The sequence below is a fragment of the Giraffa tippelskirchi genome, chromosome 8 (genome assembly GCF_054371585.1).
Source record: "Giraffa tippelskirchi isolate mGirTip1 chromosome 8, T2T-mGirTip1v1.2.pri, whole genome shotgun sequence".
NCBI classification, from domain to species: Eukaryota; Metazoa; Chordata; class Mammalia; order Artiodactyla; family Giraffidae; genus Giraffa; species Giraffa tippelskirchi.
Window position 1 is genome coordinate 128,080,383 of NC_137282.1, and position 16,259 is coordinate 128,096,641.

Below are 16,259 nucleotides of genomic sequence, written 5' to 3' on the forward strand. Positions count from 1 at the left end.
CTACAAAAATGTCCAGTACTTGATAATTGTTACTATCACAGCTCTCCCTTTCTCCTCCTGCAGCACTGGGGGTACCCCAGAGAGCTCCTGGGTGTGTCCCACGCCTCCAGGCCTTGGTCCTTTGGCTAAAGATGCCCACTGCCCCCCGGAACACCACCACTCTGGGCTTCCTCTAACCCCAGCCGTCCCCCTCCCTCCCCCTCTTCTATGTGGGAGAATGAGAGAGATAAGAACCAGCAGCTTCAATTAAAACCGAGTGGCTTGAACAATAATGGAAAAGTAATTGAGCTAAATTGAAATGTAATTGGAAAAGAAAAAAACAACACAATCATGGCTTAACGTGGATTTAGAAACCAGGCTGGGGGCAGGGGCCTCTCTGCTTTCTAGTCCCCAAATCTCCTTCTCTCTTCCCCATCCCTCAGGGACCCCGTCACCTCTCAGCCCTGAGTCCCCACGAGCTCCTCTCTATCTTCCTGCAGCTCTTCTCTCTCCCCACCCTCAGCCCCAGGCACCCTAGACAGTGCTTCTCAAACGGGACAATTTTGCACACATACACACCCCAAGGGATGTTTGCCAATGTCTGGAGACATTTTTGGCTGTCACAGTGGGTGGTGGGGCAGGGCCCCTGGCACCTGGAAGGTGGAGACCAAGGACACAGTGCATAGGAACGTCCCTTCCCCACTCCCACCCCCCATCCCAGCTAGGAATTATTCAGCCCCAGAAGTTAGTAGTGCCGATGGTGAGAAACTCTGCCCTACTCTAGCTCTCCACTCTGCCTCAGCTCAGCCTTCAGCTAAGGGGCCTCTAGTTTCCTCTCCCATATTCAGCATCAGGAAGGTACCCCCTTGTTATGTGTCCCCGTTAGAATTTTATGTAAATTCTAAGACCTTCACCCTCAACAGAGAGAAGGGCAGATGTCCTTACTTTATGGGAACCACTTATCTCCCCACTAGGGGACTTCACCCTGACTTTCTTCCTCTCTTCCCACAGCTTTTTCCCTTCTCCCCTTCTTCTACTTCCATCCCTCACTCCAAACTCCCAAGCCCAGGGCCCATCAGGAGGCTGAGGAGTGGACAGGATGACCTCTCAAAGCTCTCTGCCATTCACATCTCTCAAAAGAGCCCTCCAAGGCCAGTCCTTGGAGAGATCCATCATCACCTGTTAGGATGTGGGAGCCAGAAGTGCCCTTAAAGATCATCCTGACAGGTGGAAAGAGAGGGCATGTTCCTGGCTGGGGCCAGCCGCCTCCAGAGCCCCTGCTCCTGCTCCAGCCACTGTGCTACATGAGCCTCAGGAGTGAGGAGCGCCCGTCCTCAGGACCCCTGTCCCTCTGTCTACATCTAATAGTGGATCTGCCACACACAGGAGCAGGGCCTCCCCTACAACCCACCTTCACCCCTGCCTCTCCATCTCCTCCCATCTCTCCATTTCTCCATTTCCTCCATCTCTCCATCCACTCCCATCTCTCCATCTCCTCCCATCTCTCCATCCCCTCCCATCTCTCCATCCCCTCCCATCTCTCTATCTCCTCCCAACCCTCCCCCTTCCCGGGCCATCTTTGGAGCTGGAGCTGGAGCCTGAGTGTGTGACTCCAGTGGGAGGTGTGGGGTGGGGGCAGGAGGTGAGCTGGAAGTGCCAGTTAGGGCTCCCGATAAACTCAGAAGTCAGCTGGCGTGAAATGAAGAAATATGGCTCTCGGTAAATATTTATTTTCTATCAGAAATTAGCAAACCAAATGTAATTAAAAACAACTCCGTGTGTGCCTTCTCCACTCCCACCCCAAACCCCAAGCCTAGAAAATGACATCTTGGAGTAGTGAGTCATAAAAACCATGTCCTAATTAGCAGGCTGCCCTGCTGCTAAGGCCGCCTTCCCCAGATTCCCCAGGCAGCAGCTTGTACATCCCCAGGCGCCAGACCATTCAAGCCTCTGCCAGTCCCCTCTCTCTTCTGCCGCTCCTCCAGGTCTGAAGAGCTTAAACTCTGAGCAGGGCCCAGCAAGGGCAGAGAGAGAGCGAAGCACACCTCTTATCAGTGAGTCTGACGGCGGGGTGGGGAGGGGGGCAGGACCCCAACCTCACCTCCTCTACCTGGAAACCACCTCTTCCCAAGGTGGCAGCTGGGGTTGCTTACTGAAAAAAATAGCTTTGGGAAATTAAGAGAACCTGCTTCCTTCACTTTCTAGCCACGTGACCTTGGACAAGTTCACTTTAATTCTCTGAGCCTCAGTTTCTCCGTTTGTAAAATGAGGGTTACGAGGCCTATCTTGCAGATTCATCAGGTATGCAGTGAGCACCTACTATGTGCAGGACATATACAGAACAAACATGCAAAATCCCTGCTCTCAGGATTTACCTTCTGCAGAATGTGGTAAAGTGCATAGCACACAGTAGGTGCTCAGTAGTTGAGAATGCTCTCTCTCACAGCCTCCATCGATCATCAGGCTGACAGAGGAATGCCGGCAGTGTGGTCAGCACCTAAGCTGGGTAATAGTTACCACCCCTTATTGAGCACCTACTATGTGCCTGTCACTGTGTTTGTCACAGTGCTCAGCTGTGCCTCCAGAGTGGCTCAGCTAGTTAAAGGGCTCGCTTCCAAGTCTAATGCCTGTGCTGCCACAGGATGGGCACCACTTGACTCCCAACTGCCAGCACTTGCAGCTCTTTGCCTGTGCTCCCTCTCTGGAGCAGCCCAAACCATCCCACTATGCTCGCAGATGACACCTCCTCTGGGAAGCCTGGGGCAGGTTCCATCCCTGGGTCAGAAGATCCCTTGAAGGAGGAAAATCCCAACCCACCCCAGGACTCTTGCCTGGAAAATCCCATAAACAGAGGAGCCTGAAGGGCTACAGTTCATGGGGTTGCAAGAGAGTCGGGCATGACTGAGTGTCTGAGCGCAGCACAGCACTGGGAAGCGTGTCCTGACTGCTGGAGCCTGCTCAACTCTGCCCCCTGGAATCGCTCCCCTCAGCTCTGTGTAAACCCTGCTGACACCTGGCACAATCTGCCCGATATTAGGAGTTCTACTTCACATGTCCAACTTCAGCTTGTCATATAGATTGAATTTGCCTTCCTCCCTGATCTGTATCACCCAGAGTTTGAGGTTCAAGTCATGGCTTTCTCACTTAACAGCTGTGTGTGAGCTGGGACAAGTTGTTTAGCTTCACTGAGCCTTGGTTTCCTCATCTGTGTACCATGAGTGATAATAATAGAAACTTATTTTATGCTGGTTTCAATGAAGGAGACAGATAAACTATTTGACAGGTCGCCACGCAGCGAGGGAAGGTGACAGCTGTGCCCCCATAATTGAGTCCTCTTTTATGGTCTTCCCAGCCCCCACCCCTCTCCTGGGATTGGCATTCCTTCCCCGTCTTCTAGGGGATACACCCAACTTGTCCAGCTCTGGGATCCTAGTAGAGAGAGTATATTATGCGCCGTCCCCCACCCTTGGCCATAGATGACCAGTTGAGGAGTGAGCCAAAGCTGGGCCAATCAGAGTTCTCCCGGGGAGTTCTTCATATCGAAGCCAGGAGAGATTCCTTTCCTCCCTGATGGAGACGCTATGAGACAAAAGAGAGAAAGCCATAGTGGCTCTCATGTAGAGAATCCAAGAGAATTCGGGCAGAGGGGAAGAACCCAGAGGGAAAATGAGAGAATGTGGTGTTAGCATTTGAGTCCTGGCTTCCAGTTGTTCCCAAGGCTTTCCCGCCTGCTCCTCCCTCCCTTCCTTTGATTATGAAAGGTATTCTGAATCCTTCCCCTAAGTCCCCCCCCGCCCCCACCTTAGTTCCATCATTTAAGCTGGGTTTCTGTAGTTTGTTCCCCATGCAGTCCCAGCCAACACAGAACTCCCGGGAAACCATCGCCCCTGAATCTGCCGGAGAACAAAAGAGACAGGACTTGGTGAATGAAGACCGGGAGACGAGAGGGCCTCTGAGCCTCTCCTGAGAATGCTTCCTGTTTTCCTTCCTCACAAAGGATATAACAGAAAGAAACTGCAGCCCCAAAGAAGGCTGATTAGGGATCAAGAAAAATTTCCCAATGCCATGAGCGTGAAGCTCAGAAGCTGGGGGTGTTTATTTATTCCTGTGAGATGTTAAGTTAGTGGAGGGCAGCATAGGGGAGGAGCTGGACATGTAGAATTCTGGAACCTTGACCTCAAGTGGGGCTTCATTGCCCCTCTCTACCCACTGGCCACATCCGAGTGGCCGGGGGGACTCCTTGGAGGCGAGGGGGTAGGCAGGGGCCTCCATGGAGCCAGCCTAGGTGAGCCTGCTGTTTTCCTGTCTGGGTATCGTTTCACTCCATTCTCCAGACTGCTTAAGGAAAATTGCCTCCCTAATTGGCTCTTCTCTCAAACAAGCTGTAATGAGGCTAAGCTTCATTCCAAGGGTGCTTAACCACCCTCTGCCATCATTGGATGCCATCTGCAGCCCCTGCTACAGTCACTGCCCAAATTAGAGGAGGCTAGGAGCAGGGGAGGAACACCAAATATTCTTGCCTGCATTGGTATCAGAAGCCAGGCGCTGCTCTGGTCCTGAGAAAATAAAGGGACCAGGAGACTTGCCCTCAGGGGATTCCAGGTTTATGGAGCTGAGCAGAAGGAGGAGACAGCCTTGCCTCAGAAAAGACCCAGTCTAGAGGTGGGAAGATACAGCCCAACCCTCAGAAAGCCCCAATATGAAGGGGAGATAAAGCCCTGCCCTCAGGGAGTTTCAGGCAGGGTGGGGGACACAGCCCTGACTCAGGTAGCCCCAGTTTGAGAGGAAACACAGCCCTGCTTTCAGGGAGACCTAATCTGACAGGAGAACCAGGTCTGAACAAGGAGTCCAGTCAGAGGGAGAAAAACATCCCTGCCCAAGAAGTCCCTGTGAGCCCTCAGGGACCCGTGGTCTGACAGGCGGACATAGCCCAGCTCTCAAGAGCCCCAGTCGGAACAGACACATGTATTCAGGTCTTTGAGGAGCCCCAGTCTGAGGGCAGACACAGCCCTGCCTCAGGGAGACCCAGTATCAGTGAAGACACAGCCAGTCAGGGAGCACCAATTTGAAGGGAGACTTAGCCCTGCCTTCAGGAAGCCTCAGTGTGAGTGGAGACACAGCCCTGCTGGCCCAGAGGGTAAAGGATCTGCCTGCAATGTAGGAGGCCCATGTTCAATCCTTGGGTCTGGAAGATCCCTGGAGGAGGGCATGGCAACCCACTCCAGTACTCTTGCCTGGAGAACCCCATGGACAGAGTAGCCTGGCGGGCTACACTCCGTGGGGTGGCAGAGAATTGGACACAACTGAAAGACTAACACTTTCACTTTCTTTCAGTCTGAGGGGAGACACAGACCTATCCTTGAGAAGCCCCCATCTAGGGGGAGACACAGACCTGTTTTCAGGGAGCCTGAGTCTATGGAGAGACGCAGCCCTGCCCTCGGGGAGCCCCAGTCTGAAGGTAGAAACAGAACTGTCCTCGGCAAGCCCCGGTCTGAGGGGAAGTCACAGTCATGCCCTCCGGGAGCCCCCATCTGAAGAGGAGACATAAGCACCATCCTTGGATGTGGAAATGCTATTTTTTTCAGGATCACTGACCTGTTTGACAAATACTTATTGAGCATCTAATGGGAGTCATGCTCCCTTTCTAGCACTGGATTCGAGAAATAAGTCTGAACCAAAAGAATAAAGGCCCTGCCCTCATGAAGCTTATATTCTATTAAAAATAAACACTGTCCCCTTTCTCCCAACATCCAGTTCCAAGTCTTTAGACCTGGGCCACTTCAAGCTGCCTTGCAGGAGAAGCTGGTTGTATAAAAGCGGTTAAAACTGAACTCCTGTAAGAGAGAACCCAAAATACAAATAGGAGAGTTGTAGCTTCCTTGGTGCAGTTTGAATGTCAGAGTGGTAAGAAGCTCTTCTCCAAAAGGGACGTGGAGACCCTGGCTCCTTCAAACCCCTCAGGGTGAAAAGCAGCCCAACTGTCCTATAGGCTTTTAGTCTGGTGGCCTCAGTCACTTCCTCCCGTGTCCCATGGATGCAAGGGAGGCTGAGAGCAATTGGCAGCTAAGCAGCCCATGTGCTTCCAGGATACCATCCCCTCACCATGACTGGGGAAGAGTGGTTTGAGTTGTCAGCTAGCAATCTAACTCCAGTGAGACTTCATTTTCCCTGCAATTCCACCAGGCAATCAGTTCTGGGGCAACAATCTCACCCACTTCACCTGTGCCACACCTGGTACAGCACTGGGCTCTCAAAATCCCTCTCAGTTTGTAGGTTGATTCGGAAACAGGAAGGTGATATTATCAGGTATCTGCAGGTATGTAACACACTCAAGGGCTTAAAACAAGAATATTTACTCTCAATCCGGGGAGGGGTCAGCAGTTTGGGCTGGATTCTTGCCAGGGATCCCTCATGTGGCTGCAGCCAGTGGTCTGACTGGGACAGGAGGCTTTCAGGTGAACTCACTTCCACATGTCTTGAAGTTGGTGCTGCCTATCAGCTGGGCCTTGTCTCCAGCATCTAGCAGGTTAGCTCAGCTACTTCTCGTGGCATTTTTGTGCAGCAAGAAGTGAGAAGAGAATGTGCAAGGCCCTTGAGGCCTAGGCTCGGCCATTGCCCATGACTTCTGCTGTGTTCTACTGGGCAAAGCCAGCCCAGATTCAAGGTGGGGGAAGTAGTCTCCAACTCTTGATCAGAGGAGCTCCAAAGAATTTGTGGGTGGCTCATCAGTCAAGAATCCACTTGCAATGCAGGAGATGCAGGTTCAATCCCTGGGTTGGGAAGATCCCCTGGAGAAGGAAATGGCAACCTGCTCCAGTATTCTTACTTGGGAAATCCCATGAACAGAGGAGCCTGGAGGGCTACAGTCCATGGGGTCTCAAAAGAGTTGGACACGACTTAGTGACTAAACAACAGCAACAACAAAATATGGTTATCTATTGCTGCATAACAAGCCCCTCTAAAACTCTGTGGCTTAAAACAATGATACTTGTGAATCTTCGCTTCGGGCAGGGTTTGTGGGGACAGATCACCTCCACTGCACCCAGCGGTTCAGGCAGGGTGGCTTGAAGGATGGTGGTGAAGTGATCTGAAATGCACTCACTCACTCAGGGTGACTGACGGCTGAGGTTGGCTCTCAGCTGGGACCTCACCCGGGGCTGCTGTCCAGGACACCGATATGTGGTCTCTCCCTGCACTGTGCTTTCTCCCAGCATGGAGATGGGTTCCCAGGGAGAGTATTGAGAGACAGACAGAATGAGAGGGGCAGACAGACAGACACAGGCAGAGCTGTGTCGCGTTCTCTTGACAGAGGCAGTCACAATCTGCCCGATTTGAAGACGAGAGACAATAGATTCACTTTTAATGAGGTGTGGTCAGGTTCTGGAAGAAATACCTCTGAAGCCAATTTTGGAAAATACAATCTTGCACACATCCCTGATTCTTCATCCATTTACCAATGTCCTGTGGCGCCCAGGAGGGCCAAGCACAGAGAGTGGACCGTGCATACAGAGTCTCTGCTTACCAAAGGAAGTGAGTCCCCTCGCTGCCCCCAAGTGTGAGAGACTGACAGTCTGTCTTCAGAGGCATCAGGAGAGGACCCCAGGGAGATGCCGGTACTGATGCCTGTCACACCCAAGAGCAAAGGGAGAGCACACGTTTCAGCAGGTAGGATTCTCATTAGAATCTCAGGAGGGTTTTTCTTTTTTTTTTTCAGTAGGGTTTTTCTAAGCACAGATTTGTTCAAAGAGACATGCTCTCACTTGCCATTGTCACTGTTCTCCCTTCCTTCGTTCCATATTCCTGGGCTCAAAAGTGGTCGCACCACAGGAGGATAGGTGGACTGACATATGGCCCCTAAATGTAATGTCACTGGTGCTCTTTGCCTTTTGGTTTGGATGCCTGTCTGGGCAGAGCAGGTGCTCACAGAAGTTTGTTGGATGTTGAATGTCTAGAGTTGCCTAATTCTCCAACTAGATCCTGAGATCTGGGGCCTTGGCACACAGCACAGTGCTTTCTACAAAGTATGTATTTATACATGTTTGATGAATAAATGGGTGAATGAATGAATGAGTGAAAAAATCAATAGGACTGCCAATTGCCCACCAACATCTGTTTTCACTTTCTTTTACAGTAAAACAAAAATTATAATTTATTGCTAGACACATAGCAACCTACAACACAGCATGCATTTCCCAGCTCCTTTGTGGTTAGGAATGGCCAGAACTTTGTAGCTTGTTGTTGTTATTCAGTGGCCCAGTCATGTCTGACTCTTTGCGACCGCATGGACTGCAGCATGCCAGGGCTCCCTGTCCCTCACCATCTTCCAGAGTTTGCCCAAGTTCATGTTCATTGCATTGGTGATGTTATACAGCCATCTCGTCTGTGACGCTCTCTTCTCCTTCTGCCCTCAATCTCTCCCAGCATCAGGGACTTGCCCACTGAGTCATCTGTTCACATCAGATGGATGTGCTGCTGCTGCTAAGTTGTGTCAGTCGTGTCCGACTCTGTGCGACCCCATAGACGGCAGCCCACCAGGCTCCTCCATCCCTGGGATTCTCCAGGCAAGAATACTGGAATGGGTTGCCATTTCCTCCTCCAGTGCATGAAAGTGAAAAGTGAAAGATACTGGACTTTCAGCTTCAGCATCACTCCTTCCAGTGAATATTCAGGGCTGATCTCCCTGAAGATTGACTGGTTTGATCTCCTTGCTGTCCAAGGGACTTTCAGGAGTTTTCTCCAGTACCACAGTTTGAAAGCATCAATTCTTTGGCATTCTGCCTTCTTTATAGTCCAACTCTCACAACCATACGTGACCACTGGGAAGACCATAGCCTTGACTATATGGACCTTTGTCAGCAGAGTAATGTCTCTGCTTTTCAACACACTGTCTAGGTTTGCTATCGCTTTCCTGCCAAGAAGCAATCATCTTCTGATTTCATGGCTGCAGTCACTGTCTGCAGTGATTTTGGAGCCCAGGAAGAAGAAATCTGTCACTATTTCTACCTTTTCCCCTTCTATTTGCCATGTAGTAATGGGGTCGGATGCCATGATCTTAGCTTTTATAATATTTAGTCTTAAGGTGGCTCTTTCAGTCTCTTCCTTCACCCTCATCAAGAGGCTCTTTAGTTCCTCTTCACTTTCTGCCATTACAGTGGTACCATCTGCATATCTGAGGTTGTTGATGTTTCTCCCATCTATTTTGATTCCAGCTTCTAACTCATCCAGCCCAGCATTTCTCATGATGTGCTCAGTGTATCCGTTAAACAGGGCGACAGCAGACAGCTCTGTTGTACTCCTTTTTTGATCTTGAACAAATCAGCTGTTCCATACAGGGTTCTAACTGTTGCTTCCTGACCCGCATGCATTTCCCAGCCTCCTTTCTGGTTAGGAATGGCCAGAACTTTGTGGCTAGTTCTGGCCAAAGAGATGTGAACAAAAATGTGAGGTATGTTAACTTCCAGAGAGAACTTTAAAAGAAAGAACCAGAGACTCTTGCCTTTCTCCTTTCCCTCAAGCTGAGATGTGATATGGTGGGGACATCTTGGAGCATGTGGACAAGAGAACACCCCAGGGCTGGTGAATCAACAAGCTAGAAGGATCCTGGGTCCCTGAATTCTCAGAGCTGCCACCCCAGCCCTTGACTACTTACACTCAGACTATTATGAGTGACAGAAATAAATTCCTATTTAATGTAGCCATTGTAATGTGGGGTCTCTGTTAGAACATCTGAACCACTATCCTAATTAATTCAGCAAGAAGGTGAATACATGCATGAGTGAATTCATGAGTAAGTAAATGACCAACTGAATGAATGTCTAAATTGTTGTTGTTAGGTTTCCCTCATAGCTCAGTTGGTAAAAATTCTGCCTGTGATGCAGGAGACCCTGGTTCGATTCCTGAGTCGGGAAGATCTGCTGGAGAAGGGATAGGCTACCCACTCCAGTATTCTGGCCTGGAGAATTCCATGGATTATGCAGTCCATGGGGTCACAAAGAGTCAGACATGACTGAGAGACTTTCACTTCACTTCATGGTGACAGCAAAATAATAATAATAGTGGTATTTTATTTATAAAGCTTTAACCATTATAACACTTGTTTATTTAACAAGAAGTATGAAGGTGTATTTTCATGAATAATTCAACAGTTAAAACAATAATTAAAGACCCCAGACTCATTATACCTTTCCACTCCACTATCTTCAAAGTGTTGGGTTTTATCCTTCTACCTGGTACCTCATGGTCACCATACAGCTGCCACTGTTCCAGGCATCATGACCTCACACAATCATGCCCATGAGCAGGAAACAGGGCAAGGGCCAGGGTGGTAAGATAGGATTATTCTCCCAAGTTTCTTTCTTTCAATAGAGAGGAAAACCTTTCCCAAAAGCTCCCAGTGGACTTCCTCTTTTATCTTATTGGTCATATTTGTGTCAATAGGCCGGGTAGCTGCAAGGGAGGCTGAGAAATGAGTACCTTGGTTTTTCAAACTCCATGATGGGAGGTGGGCAAAAGAATAAAGGGAGAGACTGTGGCATGTCTGGGGCTTCCCAGATGGTGCTGTGGTAAAGAATCCACCTGCCAATGCAAGAGACACAGGAGACACGGGTTCAATCCCTGGGTCAAGAAGATACCCTGGAGGAAGGCATGGCAATCCACTCTATATTCTTGCCTGGAGAATCCCCATGGACAGAGGAGACTGGCAGGCTACAGTCCATAGAGTCGTAAAGAGTTGGACACAACTGAAGCGATTTAACATGCACGTGGCATCAAAAACCAGCAATGTCTGCCCCTTCCATCTGCCACAGTGACTAAGTAGGTGAATGAATGAATAAATGAAAAAATACTGTACAGTAAAAAATGCTACTATGTCCTCCAGGGTCAGAATCTAAGAAGGGAGAAGCAGACAATGGAGAGAAATGAATCGAAATTCTCCTGGGGCTTAGAGGCAAGAAGGAGGTCAGAGTTTTTGGAGCCAGAGCAGGTGGAGAGAAAAGTAGGCTCAGAATTGACTGGATGAGTCCAGATTGAACAGGAAACCTGGTAGCTGGGCAGATGACCCACAGGACAACAGGGGAGAAAGAGCAATACACCCTGGCCTGGAGATGATTCAGTTCCTAGAAAAGGGAACAGGACTCAGTCAAACCTAAGGACCTGGACAGAGCCTGGGGGACAGATAAGGGTACCGAGTCTGGGATGTGGGCAGTGGCCCTCAGGTTAAATGTGAGGAATCTATCCTCTGCTAACCCAGAGATACAAATAATCACTGATTTTGGCTATTAGTGATGATTTCTCACATCCAGTTCTTTGTTGTTGTTTAGTCACTAAGTTGTGTCCAACTCTTTGTGACCCCATGGACTGTAGTAGGCCACCGGGCTCCTCCATCTATAGGATTTTCCAGACAAGAATACTAGAGTTGGTTGCCATTTCTTTCTCCAAAGTATCTTCCCCACCCAGGGATTGAACCTGCATCTCCTGCATTATAGGCAGATTCTTCACTGCTGAGCCACCAGGAAAGCCCAATTCTTTACCCTAATAGCAAATAAACACTGGAAGTCAGAGATCTAGGAGCATAAGGAAATCACTCAGTCCAAACTCCTTCCATTTTACAGGTGGGAAGATTGAGGCTCAAAGACAGGAGCTAAAGAAAGTGCATGGCAGAGCCTGGAACAGAACTCAGACCCCAGGACCCCAGGCTCCGCCCCTCCCAAATGCGTTACACCGTTTCTCAAGGCAGAGCCACAGCCTCCAAGGAGTGACTCAAGGCAGATAGCCTGGGGTTCCCCAGGAAATGTTGGCGTGGAGAAGCAAGCCCTCACCTCCATCCTGCCACGGCCTCCCCTCATCATCACACAAGACGCCGAGGGCCAGTAGGGGACAATAGCTGGCCAAGAAGGAGTCCCCTGCCTGCAAAGTGCTGAGCTCCTGGTCACTAGAACAGCTCAAGCAGAGCTGAAGGGATATTGGAGGGATGACTCCGGCCAGCCATGGTGGGGGTGACCTGAGACTCTCCGGAGTGCTGAGATCCCCACACTGACTCGGTTCTCACCGCCATGAGTGGCCGGGCCCTGCTCAGGTCTGGAGGCGGCAGACACCTCTGCCAGCCCTGGAGGCTGTTCCCATGGAGACTGGCGGGTGAGAGTGAGGCAAGAGGAGCGAGGCAGGGAGGCCTCTAGAGGTGTGGCCCTGTGCTGCGCAGGCCCTGAAGGCATGGTGTGCTTCAGGCCCACAGAGGAGGGGGCTCCCCTTCCTCAGAGACTGGGGATCTGGACACAGGGATGGAGACCGGGACTCCCGCCCCAACCGCACCATCACTACTCACCAGGATGCTGCGCCCGCCTCCTGCCAGAGTCTCCAGCAGCCTCTGTGTGTGTGTGTGTGTGTGTGTCCGTGTGTGTGGAGGGGGACATGGGGGACTGACCCATCCGGGACCTTCTCTGTTTTTCAAGATTTAGACAAACGCTGTGTGCATACCAAGTCACTTCAGTCGTGTCCGACTCTTTGCTGCCCTGTGGACTGTAGCCCGCCTCTACAGGCTCCTCTATCCACGGGATTCTCTAGGCAAGAATACTGGAGTGGGTTGCCATGCCCTCCTTCAGGGGATCTTCCTGATCCAAGGATTGGACCTGTGTCTCCGGCAGCTCCTGCATTGCAGACAGATTCTTTACCCCTGAGCCACTGGGGGAAGCCCTTTAGACAAAGGAAAGGGCCTCAAATTCCTGTCTTAGGGGGAGAGGAAATGGGGGATTTCCACTCCACCCTGCTTCTCCTCCATTTTGTCCCCACCTCTGGACCCAAGGTGAAGAGGTGAAGGAACATCTCTGAGACCCAGTTAGGCCCTACCTCCCACCCACCTGCACCCTCATTCCAGGATATGATATCCAGGGCTGGCCAATGACCTCCTGGAGAACTTCTGGATTCACTAAGTTGCCTCTACCACTGGAGTAGAGAGGTGGGGCTGAAGAGGGCTTTTCTGCTGTCTCTGGGGAGCCATGGAGGGGAGGACTTCCTTCCCCCATCTTAGTAGCTGCCACCCTTGAAACCCTCCAGGGTCCACCTGCAGCCACCTTCCGCTCTGGAGCCATCCTCCCTGAGGGGTGTTGCTCTTTCCTCTCTGTCTGTGGCTCAGCCCTACAGCGATACTGACGTCCACCCCACCCCGCTAAGACCCCTGCTTCAGGACTCACTCGGCCAGACCTGGTGGGTCCCGCTCACCTCCAGCCATGCCGCTGGCACTCAGGAGGCAGCCCCCTGCCCCAAGCATGGAGCCCGCCACCTGCCTGCTTGGAGCCCCGCAAGGACTCCTGCCTGCCTCTTGGGGAGATGGGGCCCAGTTCAGAGACGGAGGGTGGACCTGGCTAACGGGGTCCTCGGTGTTGGGGAGGGGGACAGAGACAGACAGATGCTCAGTCCCACCCCAAAGAGGACTGTCTCTGTGGTTTCCATTAAGCCCTTTGAAGGAGACTCCTTTCCCTGCATTGCTCAGGAACACCACACCCCCCTCATTTCCTTCAATCCCAGAGCTGGAAGACCCTTTGAACTCAAACCTCCCCATTCTGTCCCCCAATTTACAGGGAAATGGAGGCCCAGATGGGGCTACCTTATTGGAGGTCACAAGCCAGAACTGGGGCCCAGCATCCCTGTCCCTCCTCCGGGGGCTCTTTCCACTCCCTGGACTCTGTCTCTCTCCTCCTCTCCTCAGCCCCTCTCTCCCTGCCACCCGTGGAATCAGGACCCCTTCTCCCACCCTAGTCTTGAGGCAGACGTCAGCAGAGGCCTGGATGATTCCAGTCAAGGGCCTGAAAGTTTCCAAGGAGCTTTCTGCTGCCTGGGTCAGAAAGGAGTCTGCAAAGGGACCAAAGGCAGTTCTTGCCTGTCCCCTCCAGGCCCTGCCCAGCCCACACAGGCTTCCCTCCCAGTGGAGTGTGTTTGCCCACACACTCACCTTGGCTAGAGTGAGGGCTCAGTACATGGCCCTGCATTCACGAGAGGGAGGGAGATGCCAGCACTGAACAGGGGCTGCCAATGCTGCAGCGTCCAAAACAGGACACGCACATGCACTCACCTGTGTGCCTGCCCCATGCACGCGTGCACACACTCACACATGCACAGCACTTGGGCATTCCTCAAATGTCAGTGTTTGTTGCTGCAAGGAGTGTTATCCTTTCTCCTTGGGATTTCTCTTAGTCAAAACTCAGCTTAACATACCCCCTCCTCACTCCAAATCAACGCAGGCCAATTCTTCTCCCTTTCCTCCCAACTGAGTGTTTTCATTTGAATAAATCAGCAGGAAAAAGATTTTTAAGGCCTAAGTTCAAAGCCCTTTCCCCATCTTTGTGATGTATAGTTATAAAAATAGTGCTAAGAATAGAAAGTGACCTTTATTTCTAATCTATAGTCCTTGATGACTTCTGGCTTTTCTTTTCTCGAGAAAATAGATTTTTTTTTTCTTGGCTATTAAAAATAATACATGTTCATGTAAAAATATTCAGACAATGACAGAAAAGTCTAAAGATACGAGTCAGAAGCATCTGAAATTTCACCACTGAGATAACAACAGATAACCCAATGAATATTCTTCTGGACTTGAAAAAAATGCACACACACACACAAGTACACACAGATATTTTTAAATAAAAAATGCCAGAGCAATAGGCATGCTCTTTTCTGGTCTGCCTTTCTCTCTCAACAGTATATTATAGACATCTCTAAATGGCAGCAGCAACTCCCGCTGTGGGCACATTTGGCACTTTCAGCCTCTATGATTCATGGTTTACCCTACTTCTCACTGCCTCGCAGTAGAGAGTGAATTGGTGGGTGTCCTGGGGTGGGGGAGGGGGTGCTAAGAGTGGGTCTCTACTTAGCGCAGCACGTGTAGATGGAACAGGGCCCCGCAAAGTGCTGAATCCATTCGGTTGAACTTTGACTGGCCTCATGAGGCCTGAGAGAAACGGGAAACTCAAAACATGTTTAAAGAAGGACTTCCCTGGCAGTCCATTGTTCAAGACTCCGCACTTTCACTGCAGGGGGAGTGGGTTCCATCCCTGGTTGGGGAACTAGGATCCCATATGCCATGCAGTGTAGTCAAAAGCAAAAAAAATTTTTTAAGATCAAAACTGCTAGAGAGTCAGGGTAATGGATCCAGTTGTAGAATTTTTCACTGGGGGAGGGGGGTCCTGCCAAAATGAGCTCAGAGCAGGGACCCCTTCTGGGTCTGATGGGGCTGCGTGCCCAGGGAAGATGCATTTGGGAGCAGGCAGTTCAAGAAGCAGTCTGGAGGCATGCCTCCAACTGGTGTTGGGGTGAATTCAAGGAGAAGGGTTTCGACTTTTTTCTTGGATTTATTTATACCCAACCTCTTTCTAAAAAGGTGTTATAGTGGCTTTCCACAAAGGACATATGCAAAAAGGTCAGGCAGCTAGAAATAGAAAATCAGGCCCAGGGACAATTTCCATCTGAATTGGAGGGCCACACAGGAAAAGGGCCATGCTTCTCCCAGCTCCTGGGGATGAGCTGAGAGAAAGCAGAGTGATCCCAAAGGGGAGGAAGAGGAGAGGATCTGGCTGACATGAACAAACACTGCACCCAAAGTAAAAAATCTAGATTCATCTCCAGGCTCTTCCTCTTTGTAACTATATGAGTTTGGGTAATCACAGCACTTTTATGAGCCTCAGTTTTCTCATCCGTAAACAGGAAAATAAAAATATCTGAGGGACTTCCCTGGTGGTCCAGTGACAAAGACTCCACGCTTACAGTTGCAGGGGGTCCGGGTTCGATCCCTGGTCAGGAAACTAAGATCCCTCATGCTGCAGCTAAGACCTGGTGGGTGCAGCCAAGTAAATAAATGCTTAAGAAGAGAAATATCTGAGTCACTGGAAGTGCGTAACATAAGACTCTGTTCCTAGGTTGTTATCTCAGTTACCTGACCCATTGTACAATTTGCATTGAGATCTGCACTTGGATGGGATCAGCTTCATGGTGCACATGCTTCATAACTGTGTTCTTGCTTCATAACTGTGCCCCTGGGAACAGGCTGTTCTTAGAGGAGAAGTGAAAGAGGGAAGAACCACGAGAGTACGCTCATGGTGCCTGCCAGCTCCCTGCCCTCTGAAGTGGGTCCACCACAGCCCCTAAGCCTCCACGTTTTCTAGTCTTCATGGCCCCTTCCTCCAATTCATCTGATTAGATCAAGGGTGCACTTTACCCAAGGGCAACCAAGCAGCAGGTTGTCCAATGAGGTAAGTACGACTGGGCACAAAATAAGGAGCCAGTCCAGTGGGCTC

At 50.6% G+C, this 16,259-nt stretch overlaps 1 long non-coding RNA gene across 1 annotated transcript; it reads right to left on the reverse strand.

Annotated features, from left to right (window-relative positions):
• Positions 1-7,673: 7,673 nt before the first annotated feature.
• LOC145517732 (uncharacterized) lies at positions 7,674-12,761 on the reverse strand. The gene is made up of 2 exons (XR_014062294.1): positions 12,494-12,761; positions 7,674-10,718 (listed from the first exon to the last, which is right to left on the reverse strand). It is a non-coding gene; the product is annotated as an uncharacterized LOC145517732 (long non-coding RNA).
• Between the last annotated feature and the right edge of the window lie 3,498 nt (positions 12,762-16,259).